Below are 16751 nucleotides of genomic sequence, written 5' to 3' on the forward strand. Positions count from 1 at the left end.
CCCTCAAACAAAAAGACTTTCGATTCAATAAGCTCAACACTATCACACTGATGATAGCCAATATCAAATCAGACTACACTAAGAAAAACTGATGATCACATCAAGCGCAAAAATAACACAACAAAAAACCCTCCACAAACTTAAAAATCAAATGAACTATAAATTTTACCTCGACCCGGTCACGGGAATGGTTGAAACGGTAGCAGAAACCATAGCCACAAAATCCATTCCTCAAATAGTAGATACAATCAGTCTTACCAAGCATTTGGGGATAAGATTCCTTTGCAGCACTCAATCCCATTTGCCACCCCGACTCTATATTTTTCAAAATCAGAATCAGACACTTCACAACACCCCACATTCTCCGATAAGACAAATTACAATCGCAGAAAGCCATAAACATTAGGCAAAAAGGGAAATGATTTTTATATTTATGAACAAGAATGAAAAGAACAGAACGGTTGGGACATTATATCAAATATAATATAATATCATACTTTTGAAGCCAGTTTCGGTCCACTTTGGCGATGGATTAGATCGGGAACCCTCGCTGGATCGGCCTTACCGTTCCATTGCGCAGACACAAGAAAACTGGAGCTGATGGAACAGAGAATGAAAAGGTTTTTTCGAAGAAATCGGGTGTCTTCCCCCGCTTCATAGTGCAGATTCTAGACAGAGAAAGAACTGCCGATCGATCCTCTCATCTTACTTACCCAGATGCTAAGCGCTCTCTTGCTTTCTCTCGAAGAATCTGTTGCTGGATCTCATCATGACGATCGATTGTTCTTCCTCAGTACCTCTCTACAACTCCACAGATCTCCATCATAATCCTTAGAGGGCGTTTGATGGTTCGCAACTACAGGAGATGGTTTGAAATTCCAAAGAAAAAATAAGTGAAATCAGAATGAGATCTCGATCGAAAATTTTTAAAGAGATATGTGTTGAAAATTTTAAATATATTTTATTTATAAATGAAATTAAAATTTAGTTTTTTCCTCGTCGTAAGTATCAACGAGATATATTTGGACTCATTTAAAAAATTTTAAAAGTGACTTTTTTTTTAATTTTAATTTATGAAAAATATTAGTATTAATATCTAGTGAAATTTTTAAAATAAAATTATAATTTTCTAAAAAATTATTTAAGTACTTATGAAAAAATAAAAGAAAAATGACTTTTCTCATAATAAAATTTTGTTATCATATATTTTTTTAAAAATAAACATTTTTGAAATTAAAAAACTAAACACAAAATAACTTATTTATAAACCACTTTTAATATAAGTATTTATTGTTTAAATTATTTTTTCAAAATGAACTTAATTAAGTTGTTAATCCAAACTAGAACAAAAAATGCCTTTATATATAAACTGCAAACTAGATTAAAACCGAAAAAAGAAAAAAAATGCTTAAGTTTGAGAAAATTTGGAATTTTTTTTAAAGATTATTCTATGTAATAGAACTCTTTTACGGTGTGTTTAGTGGATATCAAAAAATTGAATAAGAGATGACACATTATTAAAATATTAGACTGAGATTAGTGATTTTTTCATTTAATTTTGTTATTTTATTAGAACAATTTTAATGTTGTATTATGGTTTATGTATAAGGATATTATTATTCAATCTATTAATACCTAGATTAAGTTAGGTTGTCCACATATAATATAATTATAGGATTTAGATTATTTGTCGGCTATAAAATGTTGAATATGTAAATATTTTTTCTTTGTAAATGTTTTCAAACTAGTTTAAAAGAAACTTTTTTTTATTGGTAATAATTTGCAATTTGTTGTTTAATGGTGTTTATTTGATTATTCTAAATGATATAATTAACCTTCTAACTCTTTGAAATCTTTCTGTTTTTTTTAGGTCACCAAAAACTAATGGAAAGTCACCAAAAAAATCTTCTTGCTTTTATAAGCCTACTCCATTATTACAAAGATCAAACATATAACCATAACAAAAATGTGATTTTGTCCTTCCATTGATGAAGGTTTCACCACTTTTAATTTTCTCCGGGTTCTAAATTTGCATGCTAACTAAAAGAACACAGTATCACAGAATCGTATGTTTTTGTTCCGTTAGAAATTATTTTACTAACACTCTTCTGGAGTTTCAGTGTCAAAACTTTCACAGTTGCTAACAATTTTGCTGATTTCTGACAATAAACTTGCTGAGACTAGATGAATTTGCGTCTTCATTCACAGCATCTCCAGGAGAAGCGATAAAATAGTAGAAGAAGAATAAAAAATCATGATGTAGCCAAATTCGCATTACAGAAAGAAAATCTGGCTTTCACACTATAAATCCAAACTTGGATGACGAACATCAAGCTTTTGCAATCCTTTATAATATTTTAGGCATCAAACCAGAATTATAAAACTGGGGCAGCCTTGAAACTGGCAATAATATTATTAGGGGGAGAACCAAATTAAAATATGTTATTTTAGAGATGAACATATTCTGATTTGAAATTTAAATGATTAATGAGTGAAATTTGTGTATCAATATTTTTCTTTAATTTTTTTTACAGTTTTAACTTTTAACAGTTCACTGCACTAATGTTGTTGCCTCGTTGTCCTGGTATCATTCTCCATCTATTTATACTATATCATTGTTTCTATCTGACTGGAAATTTCTATCACGGGAATAGTTGATGAAATAATCAGAAACCGATAATAAGTTCTTAGAACAAATCAATTTCTTATCAAAATGACATAAAAAGACAACTAACATTTACTCAACTGCCTCATAATCAAATAGCAAAAGTAAGAAACTTATTATCATTAGGCATACCAACACAATTGCTTTGTGAAATAAGTCCTTTTTTCCCTCTCAGAAATTTTTAAATCTATAGTAGAAAAAACGATATATGTATAACAGTGGCTCCTATGTCACAGAATTCATAACACCACAAAAAATCACATAAAAAACAAGATAACAATTGTAAGAACCTATTCAGCAAGCTATCACAACACTGACATTATGAAAATCAAATGAGTTTAATTTTGATTCACTTGCAGGAGAAATAGATGCTTTACTCCAATTCCAGATTCTGAAGTCAAAATGGTTACAAAGGAATTAGAAAGAATCTTGTAAATCAACAATATCATAACTTGGCTCAACTTGCTGAAAATGCTAGACAAATTGAACAATTGAAGGATAAGAAAAAGAAAAGTATAAAAAAATGACAAGAGACATTGAATGATCATCATTTGTACATGTCTTGACGAATAAGGCATGGAGAGGATGAACAAAAAAAAATTGCAGACATGCATGGTAGATGTACATATACAAATAATGGGTAAATTTCATGATAATGTAAAAAAAAAAAGACAGAAATGTAATAAAAATCATCTCATATCCTTTGTTTTTCACTTTTTCTATCATCTTCTATCATCTCTTCCTCCTTCTCCTTCTTATCTTCCTTTTTTTCTCCATTCTCTATGTCTTTTCTCTTCCATTCATCCTAGTCTTCTTTCTTCTCTCCTTTCTCCTTTTCTTATCTTTGGAATTCTTATTTCTTTATTGTCTTTTCTCATCTTTAACCATATTGAATTGAAAATTCGGATTGACATCTTTGACAGGTTGATTGAATTCTAAACATCAACAGAGCTAACAAAATTCCAAAGTCTATGAGGCTTTTATGCTGATAGTTGCTTACCCAAGTGTCAATGGAATATGTACTTCTTTGTTTAACTTCATCAAAGTATAAATAGATACAGAGTGTAAATCAAATCACTATTCAAGTAATTTAATTGAAACTAATTACCTAATCATATCCATACATGATTGGATGTTTGCTTTAGTTAAAACATTTCTATAACGTTAGTATACAAACTAATTCCAAATCTAATTGCTTTCAAAAATGAATTTAATTTTTATACAAGCAGTTCTTCGCATGCATCCAAATTAGGTAACACCAAAAATAACTTATTTCACATTAAATGGTTGTCCAAAATAATGGATGTAATTGCATAACTTTGTAAATTTACACTAATATATCAAAATTAAACTCTTCAAAATTAGGGGTAGGAACTAGGAAGTAAATTACCGAGTGTAGAATGCGGGATTTCACGGTAGATGGCCTTGAGCTTGTGCAACGGGACGATGGCGTCTTCGTTGGTGGCTTCAGTGTAAAGCTGCTGCTTCCAATTCTAAAGCATCTTTTTAATATCCTTATTCAATTTTACAAGATTCGCTTTCTCAGTCTCCAGAGCCTCAATTATTTTTTCCTGATTGAAAGATCTACTAGTCAGGACTACGAAGGAAGCAGCGAGACAAACATTGATCACCGTGTGTTGTTATTCGAAGCTTTCCTTGCGCTTTCAACTATTGTATTAACGAACTCCATTCCCTGAAACTCAAAGAAACTCAACACGGTGAGGGAAAATACAATTTAACGCTTAACAAGTCAATAGAATTTTGCAATAATTAGCAACGGAATTTATGAATTTAACATTGAAATTTAACACAAATTAAAATACCGCTTGGTGTTGCAGACGAGGTGGCGACAGAAGCAGATGACGCCGGCGAGGGAACCAGAGGACGGCGGCGGGATGACGGATGAACATTATATCACATTTTCATTAGAAGATAAAAAAAAATCTCTTACCCAAATATCAAAGTTAGGCCCAAACACCAAACACTAATGTGAGGTCCCAGTCCAATATACAGCCCATTCAGAGTTTTTGAAAATTAAAAAAAAATTGGAAATTTCTTTTCCTTTTCAAAAAATGTATAAGAAAATTTTTAGAAAGATATTTATTTAAAAAGAAAAACCAATGAAAATATTTTTTTTTGTTATAGCATTGATGAAGTGAGTTTTCTTAATCAAATTTTTTAATTGAAAAAGATAAATATAATTCCCTGTGATATAAAACTTTTAAATGAGACTAATACAAGATCTTTACAAACTTCTATAAAAACGTAAAACATACATAATAATTTTTTATGGACCAAAAACCAAACAAAATAAAGGCAACAACAACTTAAAAATATATGGCTATTGAAATACATTTGTATCTAAATCAAAACTTTTTATGTATAAGAATCAAAAGTTTAATTTTAATTGCACTCACAGTGTAAAACAATTGCATCTATTTTTTTATATGATTATTTACGTAACTAATATAAAAAAATATTTTTATTGATATAACACTACATAATTAGATATACGTATAAAACTATTTTATACGATATCAAAAATTAAATTCTAAGGATCAAATCTAAAACTAAAATTGACAACTCAAAAATAAAAGATTAATCCACTATTAATTTATTATTGTCGTCGTAAACTAGTTTAGGATGTATTTGATTTGCATTTTCATATTTTCTGTTTTTATTTTTAATATTTTATGTTTTAGAAATTTTATGAAAAAAAAAATTCTATTTTCTCTGAAAAAAAAAAAAAAAAAACAAACACACTTTTAGCTTTTTTGTAAAATGGTCATGTTGGGCCGAAGAAGTTCAATTTTGTTGGTCCTAAAGTAGTGTTAATTACAAGTTAGCCACCGACTTGGATTAGCGTCAATGCTAGACCTATAAATAATTTAATATCCTTTGTTCAACAATCAACCGTCTTCCATGACCTAAAAAAAGAAAAGCACTCTTCTCTAATCTCTAGCGTAAATTGCATAATATTTTCTTCTGTTTTCATTATCATTTTCACCTTGATATATTGCAAGTGAAGGAACTAGAGCATTGTCATTAGGGTTCTTTTTTCTCTCTTTACATTTCGTGATGCCATTGGTTCTTGATCTTTCACAATGCGCGATGCATCGGTTCTCTCGCTTCCTCAAGAATTTCGAGGCGAATTATTCTTTATTCTTCTTTCATCAATCATCACTCTATCTTCCTTTCCCTTTTCTGTCTTGTTTTACTTTCACAATTGTAGCAGTTCTTAACTGTTTTGGAAACAAAAGATGCTGATGCGTTTTCAGAAGCAGAATAATGGTGGGAAAGAAGCTGTTGCTGTTGATGGATCCCCATCAATGCGTCGGCGTTTATATTTTTACCTACAAGCCTCTCATTTTTTAAGAAGCTAAGTCTTATCATCAACGAGAAGGAAGATGAAGTATCATGAAGAGGGTATCTTTCTTTTGTTCTTTTTCTTTTTCTTTTTCTTGCACGTTATAATGGATTTTCTTGAAAAAAAAAAAAACTTTTCCGCTGCATTATTAGTTAGTTAATGGCAATGCCTCAAGAATCAAGGATTTCAAGGTGAATTATTCTTCATTCATCTCTCTATCTTTCTCTCCCTTTTCTGTTTTGTTTTCCTTTTCAATTGTACAAGATCATAACTGTTTTGGAAACAAAAATGTTGGTGTGTTTTCAGAAGTAGAATAATGCTGTTGATGAGTCCCCATGGATGCGTCGATGGTTATATTTTTACCTACAACCTTCTCATCTTTGAAGAAGGCAAGACTTATCATCAACGAGAAGGAGGATGAAGAGGGTATCTTTCTTTTGTTCTTTTTCTTGCACGTTATAATGGAATTTTTTTGAAAAAAATGAAACTTTTCCGCTGCATCATAAGTTAGTTAATGGCAATTCTTCAAGAATCAAGAAGTTTCTATTCTAGAGTTTCTTCCATTTTGCTTTTTTATTGTTACAAGACAAATTGAAGCTTTGGTGTTTTGACATTAAGCAATGGTATTTTTTAAATGTTTTAAAATTTAGATACAAAAGAAAAAAAATAGGGGGTCTCTTTAATTTTGCATTGTTGTAAAGAACTCTTGTGTACTGAATGGAAGTTGGGGCCTTCGGGGTGGTCAAGCTTTACACCTACATTGTCAATTTTAGTAGAGTCAGTATCATCAATTTACTCTTGGTGATTCTCAGGTGGTAAAGTAGTTCGTTAGTTGTGTTGTTAACATGTTTTTCATTGCACTAAGTATTAAGTGGATTACTGATTGTCTAGATGCTAATTTTCTTTCTTCTTCTTTGTCTTTCATGCTACCCATGAACAGGTGGAAGTGGAACCTACTGCTCTTGCAAAACTCTCTCATCAAAGGATCTTGAACTGTTTATATTTTTAAAATACCGTAGTTGCAATGTGAATTTACTGATTTATTGTGCATCAATTGTTGAACTTATTTACATATGTTGGGCTAAGCACTGTTGTAATAATATTTGGTATAGTTTTATCACTACTACTGCAACATGTTACTTCTTGGCATTTGTGTTTTAAGGTTTGGTGATCAAAGCACAGCTTCCAGCAACTGTGATTTCAGTCTTCGCTAAGAATTATGGGTAAGCATATCTTTTAAACAAAATTGAATAAATTTGTGTGTTAGCAATAGTAGTGATGGGTCAAAGAATTATGGCTAAGTGTGGTTCTTTGGTGTGTTAGCAATAGTAGTGATGGGTCAAAGAAAACAGTAGTGGTGCAACAACACTTCCAACAAGAGTAGTGAAAGTGGGAGCAGTGCTTGATGTTGGTGGAGCAATGGTTGGAAAGATGGGTTTGAACAGCATCAGAATGTGTATCCATGATTTCTATGTGTCTCATCCACATTACAAAACTAGGCTCCAACTCATTCTAAGGGACTCCCAAAGAGACGTTGTTATTGCTGCTGCTCAAGGTTTGTTCCATCTATCTATCTATATATTCCCTCTTATTATTAGTAGCTTTGCTAATTTTGGTAATACTAGGGGAATAAAAAAAAAACAGAACATTCATTAATTGTTACAACAATGAAGAATGAATATTAAATAAGATAAATTTAACTATTTTTGACTAATTTTTTTATTATCAAATATTTCCATTACTTTTTATATGCGTATCACGTTTAATTTCTCACTGTATTATGGATATTGGTTTCTATTCACATAGATCAGAGTTGTGATACAATATGGTATATCTAATCATTGTACACTAAGGTGACTTAGCTTACTGTTTTTTCCACTAAAGAGTGCAATATTCAGTGTTGGTATACTCTTTCAGCTACATGCCTCTGTTCAAGAAAGACGACACTTGTATTTTTTCTTATCAATTACTTTTGATGATCACTTCATAAGCATATCTTCTATCTAACTACATAAAACAATTCCTCTGCATATCTTTTAAAAAGTTTTTGTATTTTTCATTCGAAAAAAATTTGTTTTAACATTTGAATTTGAAAAGAATTGTGGGGTGAGTTTGTAACTATTAAAAAAAATGTTGGATATCAATGTGACTAAAAGTCATTCGTGGGATAAACAAATTAGTTGATTTGATGGCATGGTAGAACTCTGCTATTATATGCATGACTCTTTTGAACGTGTTAAAAGAAATGTTAATACACCCAAATTTTTGGATCGTTATGAAACCTGGTACGCATGGCATTCATAACTCTGCCTATGTAAAACTTTGTTGCAAAAATTTTTACATAGCCGGTTCCAAGCCCGGATAAAAGAGGAGGATGAATGATGGTACAACGTGGCTTTTATGATCTTGAAAAGATCGAGATACGATATAATTGGACCCAATTTGGAAAAAGGGTGATATACGTTTGCTTTTATGATGAATGATGGTAAACATGGCTTTTATGATCTTAAAAAGATCGAGATATGACATACTTGGACCCAATTTGAAAAAAAGGTGATATACGTTTGCATGGCTTTTATGATCTTGAAAAGATGGAGATATGACATACTTGAACCCAGTTTAAAAAAAAGGGTGATATACGGTTGCTTTTATGATCTTGAAAAGATTGAGATGCAATATACTTGGACCCAATTTGAAATAAAAGATGATATGCGTCTGCTTTTATGATATAAGAATAAAGGGGACATGATCTACTTGACCCAAAAATTGAAATTGTCCATTGGATGACATGTGTGGCTTTTATAATCGGAAAGGATGGAAATCTGAAATAAATGGTGTTAGTTTCTTTTGTCTGAGAGGATGGTGATATCTATACTTGACCCTAAAATAAATGGTGTTAGTTTCTTTTGTTCGACAGGATGGTGATATCTATACTTGACCCTAAAGTTTATAATGTTATAATATGATATACTGAATTTATGCTGGCGCTGGGAACAGATTACGTGGGCTTGAATATGGGAAGCATGTTAGGGTGTTAAATGACATGGGGTTTAAGTGCTGTTTTTTATGCAAATCTATGATTGTGGATGGAATACTGCAAACTGCAGTATAGAGGAGTAGGAGGAATTCCTATGGTGTAGACAATCTTTAGAGATTGATGCATGTTGTCTATCCAATTTAGCTTCTTGAAGACCCAATACTAAAGGCATCTTGAAGTTGGTGTAGACGTGTAGTGTTTGACTTTGACCCATGATTTTTTTTTAACAGCTTGATTGTAGAAAAATATGGTTTGACTAATATGATTTGGTCATGATTTTTTGCATTGTTCATCTGCTGAACATATTAAATAAAAATGTTTTGCTCCTTGAAAAAGAGAAGGATAAAAGAGAAGGATTAATGATGGTAATCATACTTAAAGATTGATATATAATACTTAGACCCAATTTAAAATAAGGATGGTATAGGTTGCTTTTATGATATAAGAAGGTGATATGATGTACTTGACCCAATTTGATCTTAAAGATAGCTTTTATGATGTGAAAATTTTGAAATTACATATTTGACCCAATTTGAAGTAAAGAATTGTATACATTGCCTTTATGAATTGAAAAGGTGGCATGACATACTTGATCCAAAATTTGACATGATGTAGTTGACCCAATTTGATTTGAACAGATAGCTTTTATAATCCGAAACATTTGAGATATTGCATACTTGATCTAATTTGAAATAAAGGAATGGTATACATTACTTTTATCATTTGAGAAGTCGGTGGAATGATATACTCGCTACCTAAAAAATGAACTGATGATACATGTGTTGCTTTTATAATCGAAAAAGGTGGAAATACAATCTAGTTAATTATGGGGGGAGTGAACATGGAAAACATATTAGGGTGTCACAATAACGGTTTAGGGATTGTTTTTTATGCAAATATATGGTTGGAATGGAAGAGAGTGATGTATATTTAATTATTAAGTGAAAGACACTGAGAGAGAAGTCATGAGTATGAGATGGAAAATATGCTAACATAATAAAAAGCCAATCATGAAAATAATAGAATGTAGTCTTGCTTGCTTCATTTTTGGATGTTGCAAATTGAGAAAATATCTCTTCAATTTAAGAAGAGTCAGTATTAAGTGTGCTCATTCTATACTCCTAATACACACAAGTTACATACTAACATATATGGGAATTGGGAATATTCTAAAATCATTAGGTTGGGTATGCAAAATTGTATAGACTACTGATGATTAAAAGCTTGACTAGTTGAGGTGTTTTTGTACATCCCCTTGTTGGTGCTAAGAAACCATGTACAAAATTAAAGTTCCTAGATCTGTTGGAAATGAAACATTTGAGACTCAAAGAATCCAAAGGTAGCCTTCATAAGAAAATATATTAGAAAACCAATGCAGATACTTATAAAATGAAACAATGATGACAAATCCAAAGGTAGCCTTCATTTTGAATGAGCAAGATAATATTGTTATCAACTGGCTCAAGGTGTTGGGTTCTGTTTTGAAGATCTTATTAGTGTTTGCATAGAATTGATGCAAATCCAATCTTTTGATAGCTATAATCTGGCCTTGTTCAAGTTGGCCCTTGTAAATTGTCCTCAAACTACTAGCGCCAATGATGATGTCCGTGCTAGTAGCTGAATCTTTTGAGAGCTAATACTGACATGCAATTTGGTTCTTGATTCTCACTACTCTCCCTTTGCTTATAATTGCAAAGTTTGTTGTTTCGATTGAGAATCAAAGTCACAAGCACTAGTAGCTTATAATTGCAAAGTTTGTTGTTTCGATTGAGAATCAAAGTCACAAGCACTAGTAGCTGTGCTCTTCTTGGATAAAACATGATTATTACCTTCTCTGCATGGCCTTAAGAATTTTGCTCTGCAAAGATTCTGATTTCCCTTCATATTAGATGCATTGATATGTGAAAATGTTCCATTTGTTGGCTCAGCCTCAGGGCCTTCAAGTTACATCTGCTTGGAAAGATTGGCAAAGCCATGAGGAATTGTGTTCCCTTCAAGTTATTCTAAGAAAGATCTATGGATGCGAGATGCTCAAGTTGTGCCAAGACTTCAGGGATTTGACCATCTATATGGTTTCTTAAAAGGTTCAAGTTTGCAAGCAAGTCCATGTGACTAAAACCTTCTACCAAAATCAAACCTGAAATCTTGTTTCTGGAAAAATCAAGATTGAACAGATTTCTGCACTTGGCAATTCTCTTGGGATTGACACCTCAAAGATAATTGTTTGAAATATCAATGGCCTGTACCATTTCCAACATGCCCAACTCCTTTGAAACACTTCCAGCAAAGTTGTTGTAAGAAAGGTTGAGATACTTCTGCTTGTGTTTGAAGTGTGCAATGAATGACATCACTAGGAATTGATCCTCTGAGGTGGTTGTGAGAGAGATCCAACATCACAAGCTTATTAAGCTTCCCAATGCTTCTTGGAATAAACCATGAAGCTTGTTATCATGGAGGTCCAAGTATAAAAACATATCAGGATATGAGATAGAATCCGTTATCTCAACTGATATTGTTTTGAATGCCAGGTTTGAAAGTAAGATTAGCCCTCCTAAAACAGCCCTAAGGAATTTTTTCAGTGAATGAATTTAAAGATAAACTTACATTTACCAGGATAGTACAATTGATAATGCTAGGAGGGATGGAACCATGTAATGGTTGTAATTCAAGATTAGAAATTTCAAATTATGAAGCACATCAATGTGTCTGGAAGAATTTCACCTGATTCAAGGGAAATACTTCCAGTCAAGTGATTTTCATACAACTCAAATGATGTTGAATATGCTCTCAGGAAGGGTTCCATTCAAGAAGTTAGTTCCTAATCCAAATACTGCAATCTTTTCAAGTTTCCTAACTCGGGAGGGATTGGACTTGAGAGAGAATTCTCAAAGAGACTAAGTTGAGTGAGTTGAGTGCAATGACTTAACTGATAAGAAATATGACCAGTAAATGAATTTGAAGTATCAAGAACTTGAAGGCTTGAAGAAGGGTCACATTGAATGTTAAATCAGTTGCAATGAGGGTGGATTTCAATCCAATCTGCAAGTGTTTCATTTGGGTCAAGGGAAATGGAGTCCTTGAAAGCCTTTCACGATTCCAGTTTCAACCTCCAAGAACTCAGTATTATTATCTGCATATGAAATATGGTTACAATGGAAAGGAATATGACTATGATCAAACAAATTCTAGGAATAAACATCATCTGAGGAGTATTATTAAGAATGTTTAATGGACATGCATTGGTGAATTTTGTGAGAGTGTAGACCCACACAGTATGCAGCAAAGTCAATTACTTTGAGTCATTGGCAGAGATGTGAGTATAAGGACAAAAATTCATGACTGTTCAGTCTTTAATCAAGTTGACTTTCAGTGCTAGGATACAAAAGACGTCATTTAGTTTATGTAGTCACCTGTACCTACCTAGTTGAAAAAAAGCTTTGTTGCCATAGTTGTAGGCTTCATTGAAAGAACCTAAGATTTGTAAAATGGGATAAACTTAAGGACACTTTTCCGCAACCTAATTGCGTTGAATTTTATGATGTGTCTGGACAGGGAAATATGCTGCTGGAACTTTGTTTTGTAATTGTGGTTCTCCAACCTTTCAATATTTGTTTATTAGATTCTTGAAATAGCTTTAAGAAGGAACTGTAATCTGTCATGAGATGCATGTAATTGTATATGTTGGATTGTGCATTGCCTGATGTAAAAAATCTGAGGATTGAGACTACAGATTTTCATTTTTCTCCTCTTCCTATTTGGATTGGATTGAATACAACCTTCATTCTTTCTTCTTTCTTGTTTTCCTTTTTCTTGGGATAATATGTTCTAAACAAATTGTCATCATGGTATAACTCTGGGTGGTGTATGATTTGTGGGTTACCTTCACTCAGAATACAACTCTGCACTGCTGGTGGTGCATTAATTGCGGTGATAGCTTAGTTGGGAGAGCATTAGATTGAAGATCTGAAGGTTGCATGTTCAATCCATGCTCACCGCATGCATCTCTAGGGTTGAGGATTTATTAAACTGTGGTTCCTATGGGGCATGCCTTTTTTAGTTTCATGATTTTTCTCTTGCCTTTCACAATATTATGAAGCAGCTTAACACTGTGTGTACAGCTTCCATGACACACAAATAAAAGGGGAAAGTGAGATTTCTGTTATTTCTGTTGATATTTTTCTTTGGTTGATGCTACCTTAGACCAGAACCACAATGATTAAAATTGTAAAAAAGCCTTACATCCTAATTGAGTGAGCTGAGCCTTAATTCTAGAAGGTGTAGGCAGTTTAGAATTAGATCAGTTAGAGAAAGTGAAACTAACTTAAGATTGGAATGACTTCTCTGCCCCTGAGCTGTAACAATAATTGTAATACAGATTCAGATTCTCTCACTTAGATTTCACTCGAAATTGTCTTCCTTTGTTCGAAGAAACTATCTCTATCTTGTATGCGTTGCACTGTTAAATTTGTATGTTTGAATCTCCTTTCTTGTTCAGGTTTTAAGCATATGTATATAAATTGGATAATCCTCCTCGGAAAACATATGTATATAAATTGGATGTTCCAGTTGCTGCAAGGTGGATATCTTTGGCTGTAGCCCCATTTGAAATTCTTCCTGATCACCAATTCAGTCTTATATCACATATGTGTTTGCTACCTAATCTGTCAAAGATGCGGAATACAGTGGAATATTTTCATAGCGCCTTCAGGTTTAACTTGCGATACTTGCAATTTTCTTGCCTGAAATATATATAGTTTTTTAATTTGTATAATGATTGGATGTTTTTATTTTATTGGCGAGCAGCTTCTATAGGATTATCTTTCTGCAGACTTCCCATTTAACTCTTATAAACAAGTTTTCATAGAGCCAGAGATGGCAGTTTCTTCAATGAGTTTAGGAGCATCTATGAATATATTTAGTTCTCAAGTTTTGTTTGATGAAAAGCTTATCGACCAGGTTAGCTTACTACTATACTTCTTTTGTTCCTTTTTTTTAATCAGATTCTTTTGAGGGAATGGTGAACTGCTTTTCCTTTCACACGTGAATTTCCTGCATGAAGTTTGGCTGTTTTGCATGCTTTATTGATCAGCACTAGTGCTTGTTCTGACAGACCATTGATACAAGGATAAAACTTGCATATGCTCTTGCAAGACAATGGTTTGGTGTATATATCACTCCCGAGGGACCAGATGATGGTAACTTAGTACTTACTAAAACCTGTTTTCTCCAACTTATGGCTGAATGCTTATTTTCAGAATGGCTTTTGGACGGGCTTTCTGGTTTCTTGACAGATTTTTTATTAAGAAATATTTGGGTAATAATGAGGCGCGGTATTGTAGATACAAGGTTTGTGTTAACTTTTGGGATAGTCTGATCTGTACAAAGGCTAATTTATTTACCTAGCATATTGAGCTGAGACAAGACAATTAATGAAAATACACACTTTAAAGATTGTCTCGAATTTGTTTTACAACTATTGAAGGAGATTGCTTATTTTCTGTTGGTTGTATCAATTCCTTCTTCTAAGTTTAACTTAAGTTTGCTTCCATGAAGTGGAATTCATCCTGAAGGTGTATACAAAATCCTTTTAAAGGTGCCTACGATATGTTATACATCTTGTCAAATGTTCAAATTTTTTTCCCGGTCTATTTGGCTGTACAGCAAAAGGCCAGTTTGGGGGATAGCTTACTTAAGCAATTATGTAAAAAGAACGTTTGAAAGCTCAGTTATTTATGGTTTATGTTATCTGTATATAATATATATTCCTCTGAGTATCTTGAATTCTTGATAAGATAGACTCATAATCATGAAAACAAGGAAATTTGTATGAACTGAATTGTATTCTCCAATTTGATGGGAGTTAAATTGAGTATTAATTGTTGATATTATCTGTGTCTTTGCAGGCATAGAGGTTGCCAACAAATGAAATCATTTTAACTTATGTTAATTATATCTATTCTTTGCTCTTTAAAGCTGTTGTACTGAATCATTTTTTGTTACTTCTAGTTCTATTGTTAATAATTCTTCTTTGGTTTCATGATGCAAGTTGTGTGGGCAATGACACTTTTTATCTTTTTAAAAAGTGTACTTTCTTTTGGTTTATATAAAAGTTTTGTAGCTTCATTGTTGATGTCATTTCTCTCCTAAACTTTACAGTACAATGACAACAATGGGAACCCTTACTCAGATGTCTTCTGGCTTGCTGCACTGGTTCAGTCGGTTGGCGAGATTGAATTTGGGAAACAGGTTCATGGACTGTTACTCTTGCACTTCCATGATTACCATGCTTACATCGTATCATTTGTTACTTTTACTATCTATAAACTTAAGCACTTCTATTGTTTGCGTGAAAATCAATTAATATTAAGTTTGAAGTAATCTTGTCGTGGGATGTGAAAAAAGTTGCATAATACATTAAAGGGAAAGAAACTATTTGTTTATATTTCATAAGATTTGATACTTATTTAATTTGGTAATAAAAATATCATAATTCTAAAATAACTAGCTTTTGCTTATAATTAAATTTTTCAAAAAATTCCTTGCCATTATTAGAGGTATTATTTTTAGCTTAAAACTATAATTTTGGACCGTAATTTATTTCTTTTTATCGAAGCATTTTATATGTTTCTTTTAATCCAAGTATAGTTTATCCAAAATTAGTTTCTTTTCCAGAATAATCCTCGCTTTTAGTTTATAGTTGGAATCAGAATTCGCAAATGAAGACTAATAATCATTGCATAGGTTGATCGACTTAATGTGTGCATTATTGTTGATCTTTCAAGGCTCTCACTTTTTTCACTAATAATTTTAACAATTTCTTCTTTTCTGACTTCTTGATGACAGAGTATCCTCCTATTGTCATCTCTTTATGAGTAGGTTGGATTTATCCATGTTACTTTTAAGGATATTTTACATTCTTAAAGTATTTTGTGCCAGCCTCATGCCCAGCTACAATGGAATCTTGACTATCAGTTATATTCGGACATTGGCTCAGATTGCTCTAAAGCTGTCAAGGTTCATTCCTCTTGTAAGTGTTTTCTTATTACTCTTCACCTCTTTTATCCAAAGGAGGACTGAAAATATTTAACACTTTGAGATTTCGACAGGATCGTGTGTATGAACTTGTGAAGCCTTTTAAGGATTTGAAGGCAATGTGGCAAGTTCGCATTGAAGCCAGCAGAGCCTCCTTGAGCTTGAATTCCACTTGAAAGGCATTGATGCAGCATTACTTCTATTTATCAAATACGTTCAGGAGGAGCCTTCCTTAAGAGGTGGTGAATCCATTCTCTAGGAAATAATCCAATTCAGAATTGAGAAAAGTCCATCTAATGTTGCATGTGTTGAAAATTTGGTTTTGGATGGGTTCGAAGGATTGGGATCCTCAAAAGATCTACCTTCGTATTAATTTGATGGCTTTCACGGTTCAAAAAAATTTACTGTATTGATCCAAAGTTAAGGTCCCACTAACTTTTTCACTTCAGAGAATCCTAAACAGGGTTCAACTTTAAAACACGTTTCATTCATGCTTATCTCTTTTTTATATGAAGTGAGTGTGGAAGGGAGAGAGAAATGAAAAAAAAAAATACTTAGCTCAAATCTTAACTTTTAGTTTATTTATTTGAACTAAGTTTTACTGACAAATTAAAACAAATGATAACTCTATCAATTTTTGAGAAACTATT

At 32.4% G+C, this 16751-nt stretch overlaps 1 long non-coding RNA gene and 1 other non-coding gene across 2 annotated transcripts; both read left to right on the forward strand.

The window, feature by feature from the left end:
- Window positions 1-12993: 12993 nt before the first annotated feature.
- TRNAF-GAA (transfer RNA phenylalanine (anticodon GAA)) lies at window positions 12994-13066 on the forward strand. The gene has a single exon. It is a non-coding gene; the product is annotated as a tRNA-Phe (tRNA).
- Window positions 13067-13861: 795 nt separating this feature from the next.
- LOC127741570 (uncharacterized) lies at window positions 13862-14362 on the forward strand. Its single transcript, XR_008002693.1, has 3 exons — window positions 13862-14025; window positions 14180-14264; window positions 14325-14362. It is a non-coding gene; the product is annotated as an uncharacterized LOC127741570 (long non-coding RNA).
- Window positions 14363-16751: the final 2389 nt, after the last annotated feature.

This window comes from Arachis duranensis, chromosome 1 (assembly GCF_000817695.3).
Source record: "Arachis duranensis cultivar V14167 chromosome 1, aradu.V14167.gnm2.J7QH, whole genome shotgun sequence".
Lineage (NCBI taxonomy): Eukaryota > Viridiplantae > Streptophyta > Magnoliopsida > Fabales > Fabaceae > Arachis > Arachis duranensis.